The sequence below is a fragment of the Nicotiana tomentosiformis genome, chromosome 10 (assembly GCF_000390325.3).
Source record: "Nicotiana tomentosiformis chromosome 10, ASM39032v3, whole genome shotgun sequence".
In the NCBI taxonomy this organism is placed as follows: domain Eukaryota; kingdom Viridiplantae; phylum Streptophyta; class Magnoliopsida; order Solanales; family Solanaceae; genus Nicotiana; species Nicotiana tomentosiformis.
In genome coordinates this window covers 67,125,541-67,135,021 of record NC_090821.1, presented here as the reverse complement: position 1 = coordinate 67,135,021, position 9,481 = coordinate 67,125,541, and the positions used below count along the sequence as shown (strand labels likewise).

The following is a 9,481-nucleotide window of genomic DNA, read 5'->3' as shown; positions in this document are numbered from 1 at the left end:
TACTACCAGTCCTTTGGAAATGTATAAGATTTAGATATTTTCTTTTACTTAATTGTCTTGTTAAATTTCATTGGAATTAGATAGTTAATAACTAGCTTACCTAGCGGGTTGGGTTAGGTGCCATCACAACTAGTTGGATTTTGGGTCGTGACAAAAGCCTAATACCGTAGCATTCTCATTTCCTTTTCCCCTCCCCCGGTATAATAATTTTCTTAAAGAAGAATTAACCTAAATAGTCGCCCGCTCAACCCTTAAACTAAAAATAGTCGGGAGACGGATAATCTATATATAGTTTATATATATGTAACAACCCGACCGATCGTTTTGACCATTTGCACTTCGCTCGGTAGTTTGAGGGCAGGAGTAGCTCTGTATGATGTATTATGACTTGTGTAAGTCGCCGGTTTGGTTTTCAGGTTATTCGGAATTGATTTGGAAGAATTAATTTCATGATTGAAGCTTTAAGTTGGAAGAGTTAACCAAGTTTGACTTTTTAGTATTTGACCTTGTGTTGGAGTTTTGACGGCTCCGTTAGGTCCGGATGGTGATTTTGGACTCGGGCGTATGCCCGGATTTGTATTTGGATGTTTCTAGAAGGCTTCGATACTAATTTGCGAAAGTTGGAAATTTGAAGGTTTGGAAAGTTCATAAGTTTGACCGAGAGTTGACTTTGAGGATATTAGATTCAGATTGTGGTTCCGAGAATTGGAATAGCTTCGTTACGTCATTTGGGACTTGTGTGCAAAATTTGAGTTCATTCCGAGCTGATTTGATATGTTTCGACATGAGTTTTGAAAGATGAAAGAGTTCAAAGTTCATTAAGTGCGATTCGAGGTGCGATTCGTTATTTCGATGTTGTGATGCGTGATTTGAGGCCTCGAGTAAGTTCATGTTATGATATGGGACTTGTTGGGATGCTCGGACGTGGTCCCGAGGGGCTCAGGCGTGTTTTGGATCGAATTCGGATCATTTTCCCTTCATTTTGGCATTGCTAGTTCTACTGAGCATCTGGTTTCCTTGTTCGCGATCGCGTAGAGTTGTTTGATGGCTGGGGAGAAGTTGTTCATCGCATTCGCGAGTCGTCAGACGCCTTCACGTAGGTTGCTGTAGAGTGAGTATCACGTTTACAGAAATGTGCACGCGTTTGCGTTGTGATTTGGGCTGAATTGGGCAGAGGCTGGTTTCTTCTTCGTGTTAGCACTGATTGTGTTGCGATCGCATAGTTCAGATGCATGTGGTCATCGCATTCGCATGGATAGTTACGCAATCGCGTAGAGTAATTGTTGGGAGGCAGTGATGGTTGTTCTTCGCGTTAGCGAAGGTTGATTCGCGATCGCGAAGGGTAATTCTGGGTAGTGCATTTTTTTTCTTGTTCGCGATCACGATGGTATTTTCACGATCGCGATTCATTAATTCGCCCCGTGATTATAAAGTACTCTATTCAGAAGTTTCGGCCATTTTAGCATATTTGGAGCTATGGAGCTCGGATTGAGGCGATTTTTACCACATGAATTGGGGTAAGTGTTCTCTACTTGGTTTTGATTTTATTTCATGAATCTATCTTCGTTTTTGGCATTCGATTGAGGATTTTAAGAGAGAAATTGGGGGTTTTTGTCTAAAGTTTTATAGGGTGAATTTTCGAGTTTTGAACATCGATTCAGAGTCGGATTTGAGTGAAACTAGTGTGAGCACCTAATTTTTGACTATATTTGAATTTTTACCACTTTTTACTATGTAAATAATTTTAGAAATTTAGTATATATTTTTTTTAGCTTTGTTATATTTTTTTTTATATAGGGTAAGAATTACAAATAATTTAAAAGGTCAAATTATTACTATTAGTATTATTTTTATTTTTTATCTTTATTTTAAAATAAAATAAATTAAAAAAACCCGAAAATATTAAATAATGTTTTTTTAATTTTCGGATGGGAATATAATAACAGGAAAATTAAAATTTTGGAATAAAAAATTAAAATTAAAAGAAGGTGGAAATTGTTTTTTTTAAAAAGTAAAAGAAAGTGGAAAATGAAAAAAATAAAAGTAAAAGAATGTCGAAATTTAAAAAAATAAAAAGTAAAAGAAAGATGAAATTAAAAAATAAAAGTAAAGGTAGCTGAAATTTTTTTTAAAAAAGTAAAAGAAAGTGAAAATTTAAAAAAAGAAAAGTAAAATAAGTAAAAATTAAAAAAAGAAAAGTAAAATAAGTCGAAAAAAAAAGTAAAGTAAAAAAAGTGGAAAATTTAAAAATAAAAGTAAAGGAAAGTGGGGAATGTTTTTTTTTTTCTAAAAAAAAAAGAAAAATGGGAAGTGGAAATTCTTTTTAATTAAAAAAAAATTAAAATTTGAAAAAATTCCGAATTTGTTTTTTCTATAAATAGAAGAGAAATGTGAGAAGAAAAGAGGGAAGGAAAAAATAGAGGAGAGAATTGAGAGAAAAGAAATTCTTCTTCTACACTAAGGAAATTTCTACTCGTTTCATTCTTTCTTCCTCTTTCCTTCGAAAATTCAAGCAATTCATCACCCTATTTAAGACCCAAAATGCCTCAAATTAAAAAAAAAAAAAATCTTATGAAGCTTCATTGATAGTCACCTCTCTCTCGCCAAAAACCAACAGCCTCATGAGGTACAATCGAGTTTCGGTCCGGGCTCGAATTTTAGAAGGTTCGTCGCTAGATTTTCTACTCATCTGCCGTTTTGCCCTTGGTTTGGTGTACTTGCTTGGCTCATAATTGTTTTTGCATTATTCAAGTTCTGAAGAAATTATTTTTTGCTTAAAGGTTCAGTTCTTATCCTCCCTTTGTTAATTATTTCATTGTTTTGTGTGATGTTCTTATAGAGGTTCATGTGATCATTTTTTTGTGATATTTTATTTATACACATTATCATGTTGTAGTTTCTTTTTACATGTATCAAGCAATTTGTCAACAGATTATTTGAATAGGATTTCATCTTAATGAGATTTGTTATTTAGAATTAAGAATGAAGATCTTGCCATACTAATGGGCCATGAGTTGGAGTTCAAGTAAGTGAACCAGAAACGAGTTACCACATTTAATGGGAAAGAAAGAATTAGACATGGGTTGGATTGAGTATAAATCTGTCAGGCCCAATAATTTTATCACTAGACTAATAATTAGCTCATTCTTCCATAATGGATAAATGTCTCCTAATTTCAAAGATAAAGTAGTAAGTTGTAAATATTTCTAAGTGTGGATGACTTATCAATACTTTAAATAACTAATATATTTTTCGACTTCCAAATAATTTTCTGTCCATAAACTCTTGGTCTTACAATAATTTCAAATTAGTTTAGGAAAATAATACAAATGCGCGTTCACGTGACTTGACCAATCAATCTCGAATAATAATAAATGTGTTATCGATTGTGTACACGTACGCGTGACATGATTCTTGACGCCAAACAAAAAATGAGTACACGTACGCGTGACTGATTTCAAGATAATTTTCATAAATCTAATCAAGCAATAAAAGCGGATATAGGTAAAACATGAGAACCAATAAAAAACAGGTTATCCAAAAATAATATAAGCCAAATGTAGTCAATAAAGTGACTGTGCTAGAACCACACGACTCGGGGAGTGCTTTATACCTTCTCCCCGGTCAACAGAATTCCTTACCCGGACTTTATTTTTGCAGACCAATAATAATAGAGTCAAACATTCCTTTGACTAGGGATTCAAATAAATGGTGACTTGGAACACCCAAAAAATCAATTCTAAGTGGCGACTCTGTAAATAAAATAATCCCTACTCAAATTTGTTACTTTAATTGGAAGAACTCTTTAACCCATAATAATCAATAATACATACCTTGTGGGGTTGAAAAAGAGGTGTGACAACTAGTATGGTTGAACTCGTAACTGAATGGGTTGTCGGATTTTGTGAGTTTCGCTAGGTTCCGAGGTGCGGGCTCAGATTTGACTTTTTGGTTGACTTCGCAATTTTGATTAAAGATTCGACATTTATCATTTGGAGATATTTCCTTTAGCATTATTTGATGTTCTTGAGTTGCTTTTGGGTAGTTTTGAGCCGATTGGAGGTTGGTACGTGCGGGATGGCATTTTTGGAGTATCGTTTGGCTTGCTCGGCATTGGATATGGCTTGTTCGAGGTAAGTAACACTTCTAAACTTGGTGCTGAGTACATGTGATCGGTTGTACTCATACTACACTGCTGCACCTTGCGTGCAGATGTTGGATGCTAATATTGCTGTGTACGGCGGGATCTGGATCTGGATCTGGAGATGTACCTGCGTTCTAGTTATGCCTATCACTTGTCCTTGGCAGCATTAGATTCGAATTCTGTTCATTTACATTTCAAACAGATGTTGTAATTCATTCAATTCAGTCTTGTAAAAATTTAAATCTTAGAAGCTCATGATTTATACTACCAGTCCTTGGGAAATTCTTGTATAAAAGCAGTTGTATTATCATTTCTTCTCTTAATAAATCTCGTTGAATTGGATAGTTGTTAATTGGCTTACCTAGCGGGTTGGGTTAGGTGCCATCACGACTAGTTAAATTTTGGGTCGTGACAATATAATATATGTGTAATTATGTATAATCAGTGTATAATCTATCTATGCCGACTAAAAAATATAAACAATAAATTCGATCGACTATTTGTTTAAAGAAAAGGGTTGAATTTGCCCCTACCAATAATTTGGCGGGCAAGAAGAGTTCATGTGAATTTGCCACTAGGATTCGGTGAAAGTGAAACCCAATATATAGCTAATTGTGTTTTGCACAAAAGAAATCAATTCTTGACTATTAACCAAGACGAACAAGGTTACCTAACCTTCAAGAATTGTACTGCATTAATATTTGTAAGAGATGGAATCATGTCTATTTATGTTATACTTTTGACTCATTCATATAATCTTATAAGTAAATAAAAATCTTATATTTATCTTTGATTCTAGTACCGCCAATCTGAAGTAAATGAGCTTTTCCTTTTTTTGCGGGGTTATAAAAAATAAATTGTAAATTTAAACTTTTTTCGCAATATATTTTGACACATAAAACCCACTCGATTAAATAGTAGTAATCAAGTTGTATCTTACGGTATTAAATTTTTTTAAAATAGACTTGACCATAATCCTTTGATGATGTGAATTGAATGATAATTTAATGTTAAAGCTGCAACCTTGCATTCTAGCTAGAGACGCAAAATTCGTACTCTCCATTCCCCCGACGATGTATGTGCCCCTCCGAAGAAATATAATAACAATATTCATAAAACACACTTAAGATCTAAAATAGCAAAGAAATAAGATTTCTGGTAATGCAAATTTTTATTGCCATTTATTTCTTCAAGTAAATATCATGGAATTGAACACAATATTCATCCACCAATAAGGACTTCTATATTTTTAATAACAACAAGTACTCGGCACCAAACCACCACCTTTGTGATCAACGAGTATTGTCTTGAGTTAATTACTACAAATGCATGTCTGTTTTACACATTTTGGAGACCCAACCTTACATTTCATAAAACGTTCACAATCTAATGTACCAAAACACATGATCGTTCCTGGCGGCGGATCTGAAAATTAGAAAACTCGTTAGCACCTTGCGAAGACATATATAACTCTGATAAAATTTAGTTATAATAAATTGCTGATATGGGACAAGTAAAAAGTGCATAATGTTAAAACAACCATAGATATCGCATGTGACTTTACGAGTGATTGAGACAAACCCCCAAAACTGGTGAGTTCAGTTGCAGTTAATTACTTACAGGCACACATTCTCAATTCATATCTATACATATATTGTCTGCAGATTTAAATCACATGCATCATCAAAATTTGCTTATGTTAAAACTTAGTTATGTGTTGCCCAAAGACTAGTTGTGAGAAAGATAAAGAGAGTGAGAGAAAGGATCCATGTGAGAGAAGGAAGGAGAGACCTTTACATACGCACTTCCCACCGATACAACTTACAAAATTAGGATAACAAGTCAGAAAACGACAATCTGTTATAGTCTGACATGTCTGACATGTCACCCCATCTGAAAATCACAAAAGAGAACTATTAGTCATTATATAGAATATGAACATGTGACAAGTAAAAGGTGCTTCATGCTAAAATTAAACAACCATATATTTAAATTTGTAAGTGATTGAAAATGATTGAGACAAAGATAAACTTACCGCGTGAAACGATCAATAAGGTGACTACCACAAAAAGAGTCAGCAAAGTCTTGGCCATCTTGTGTAGAAGAATGTTTTTTTTTATAAATTTACTTTACAGTGCTTCTGATCACCATATTATATAGTAGTAATATTTGGTTCATTAAGAACCTGCTAAATTCTTTTTGAAGATAAAGTTACTATAATGCTATTTCCAATTAGGAAATATTTTTAATTTCAATTCTTGAAATTTGGTTAGCTGATCAAAGAAATTCTTTGGTCTATGGAATGTTAGTCAAAGAACATACAACATTACCATATATCAAAGACTTTATGCATCTTCTCATGAATCTCCTAAGATTAAATTATTTAATTTGATTTGAAAAGTATTTAATCTGACTAATAAGTACTTTTGCTTAGTACCATGGTTAATTAACTAATAAGTACTTTTATTTAACTTCTAAGATTAAATTTTTTAATTTGATTTGAAAAGTATTTTCCCTAAGCTTAGCCCCTCTCCGAACCCTACAATCTCCAAAGACCAAGAATGTTAGCATTTCCATTTTACGACACTATTTAATAAACAAGGCATTTCACTCTATCATCGACCCCTTTAGACGATATCAACTATCCCTCCGTTCACTTTTACTTGTCCACTATGGATTTTACACACCCCTTAAGAAATAATAAATGAAGTGCATAATTTACTGTCACGATCCGAAATTCCCACCTTCGGACTGTGATGACGCCTAACATTTCACTTGCTAGGCATGCCAACGTTAGAATGATATTAACCAATTTTTAAACAATCTTTAGATTTATTAATAACAAAAAAATAAACGCGGAAGTAAGGTCTGAAATATAGTGATTAATCCATAAAAATAACGGTGTCTAAATATCATCCCAGAATTGGTGTCACAAGTGCACGGGCTTCTAGAATAAATACAAATAAAGGTCTGAATAAAATAAAGTTGTCTAAAAACAAACACACAGCTAAAGTAAAGTAGACGGGGACTTCAGAACTGCGAACACCGTACAGCTATACCTCAAGTCTCCTCTGAGTAGCTGAAATCTGAGCAAGTCTATGGTACGCCGCTGTAACCAACTCCAAAATCTGCACAAGAAGTGTAGAGTGTAGTATCAGTACAACCGACTCCATGTACTGGTAAGTGCTGAGCCTAACCTCGACGAAATAGTGATGAGGCTAAGGCGGGTCACTTACATTACCTGTACGCAATATTAGTAACAACAACAATAATAAAAATAAATCAGGTAACTCGTTTATAATAATTGAAGCCAACTCAGTAGTCATAACCAATTATCATTTTCATCAATTCTGTTGCAGCGTGCAACCCGCTCTCACAATATATTCACATTTAATTTTGTTGCACCGTGCAACTCGCTCTCACAATATATTCATTTTAATCAAGTCTGTTGTAGCGTGCAACCCGCTCTCACAATATATTCATTATAATCAGGTCTATTGCGGCATGCAACCCGATCTCCATATATATATATATATATATGTCGACTTTTAAATACGTCTGTTGTGGCGTGCAGCCCGATCCTCCAATATGAACTTTTAATAAGTCTGTTACGGCGTGCAACCCGATCCTCCAATATATTCATTATAATTAATTCTTTTGCGGCGTAAAACCCGATCCTCCAATATATTCATTATAATCAATTATGTTGCGGCGTGCAACCCACTCCTCCAACATATTCATTTACCAATTCTTATAGAAGAATTTCCCCAATAAATGCAATAATTAATATAAAATTATAAGACAACAAGCATACAATAATTATGATTTAATTACGAAACAAACGAAGACAAGTAGCAAATTATTATAGAAATCAGAGAGAAAATATGCAGTTTAATATTTAATATGCTAAATGTCAAATAACAATTAAGGCACATAATTCAAATAGCATGTAACAATTAATGCAGGAATTCAAGAATTAATATTTGACAAAGAATAGGAGAGAAATAATTATTATAATAATTTATGATTTTTCAAGTAAGCAGACAAACAATTAATTTGATGACGTATAGACACTCGCACCTCGCCTATACGTCGTTCACATGCAATTCGCATTACAATTAATTTAAAGGTTCTATTCCCTCAAGTCAAGATTAACCACGACACTTACCTCGTTTTGCAAATTTCAATCAATTACTCGACCACAACTTTTCTTTTTTAATTTGTCTCCAAAAGCTTCAAATCTATTCACAAACAATTCGATATACTCAATATGAATCATAAGAATTAATTCCATATGAATTTATAAATTTTTCGGATAAAAATCCGAAATTCATTAAAATATTCGGCAGTGAGACCCATGTCTCAAATCCAGAAAAAACTTACGAAATCCGAATACCCATTCCGAGACGAGTCCAACCATACAAAAATTATCCAATTCCGATGTCAAATGGACCTTCAAATCTTAAATTTTCGTTTTTGGAAGATTTTATAAAAATCTGATTTTTCTTCCATAAATTCACGGATTCATGATATAAATGTGTATGAAATGATGAAATATAATCAATATAGGATAAGGAACACTTACCCCAATGTTTTCCCGTGAAAATCGCCCAAAAAGCGCCTTACCCTAGCTCAAAAATGAAAAAGGGTTGAAAATGGGACGAATCCCATTTTCCAGAACTTAAGTTTTGTTTCTAGGAATTTTACCCTTCGCGAATGCGGTCAGTGCCTCGCGTTCGTGAAGCACAAATTTGTGCTGTCCTATTTTACACTTCGCGAACGTGAAGCTTGCCTAGCTTGGCCTTCGCGAACGCGAGATGCCCTTCGCGAACGCGAAGGCAATTATCCTGGCCAACCTCTTTCTCTTCGTGAACGCTAGGCTTCGATCGCGAACGCGAAGCTTTGAACCTCAAGCCTTTGCAAACGCGGTCACTATGTCACGAACGCGAAGCACAAAACGTGCCAGCCCCAATTTGCTCTTCGCGTTCGCGAGAGTACCTTCGCGAACGCGAAGAAGAACACACCAGAAGCCTGAAGTATGAAGAAAACCAGATTTCCTATGTCCGAAATCATCCCGTAGCCCATCCGAAACTTACCCAAGCCCTCGGGGTTCCAAACCAAACTTGCACACAAGTCCTAAAATATTATATGAACTTGCTCGCGCGATCAAATCGCCAAACTAACACCAAGAACTACGAATCGGATACCAAATCAAAGGAAATTTCCAAGAAAACTTTAAAACTTATATTTTTACAACCGGACGTCCGAATCACGTCAAATCAGCTTCGATTCTCACTAAATTTGGCAGATAAGTCATAAATATTATAGTGGACCTAC

At 34.4% G+C, this 9,481-nt stretch overlaps 1 long non-coding RNA gene across 1 annotated transcript; it reads right to left on the bottom strand.

Annotated features, from left to right (window-relative positions):
* Nucleotides 1-5,303: 5,303 nt before the first annotated feature.
* On the bottom strand, nt 5,304-6,257 carry LOC138900664 (uncharacterized). Its single transcript, XR_011411783.1, has 3 exons — nt 6,180-6,257; nt 5,936-6,037; nt 5,304-5,569 (listed from the first exon to the last, which is right to left on the bottom strand). It is a non-coding gene; the product is annotated as an uncharacterized lncRNA (long non-coding RNA).
* Between the last annotated feature and the right edge of the window lie 3,224 nt (nt 6,258-9,481).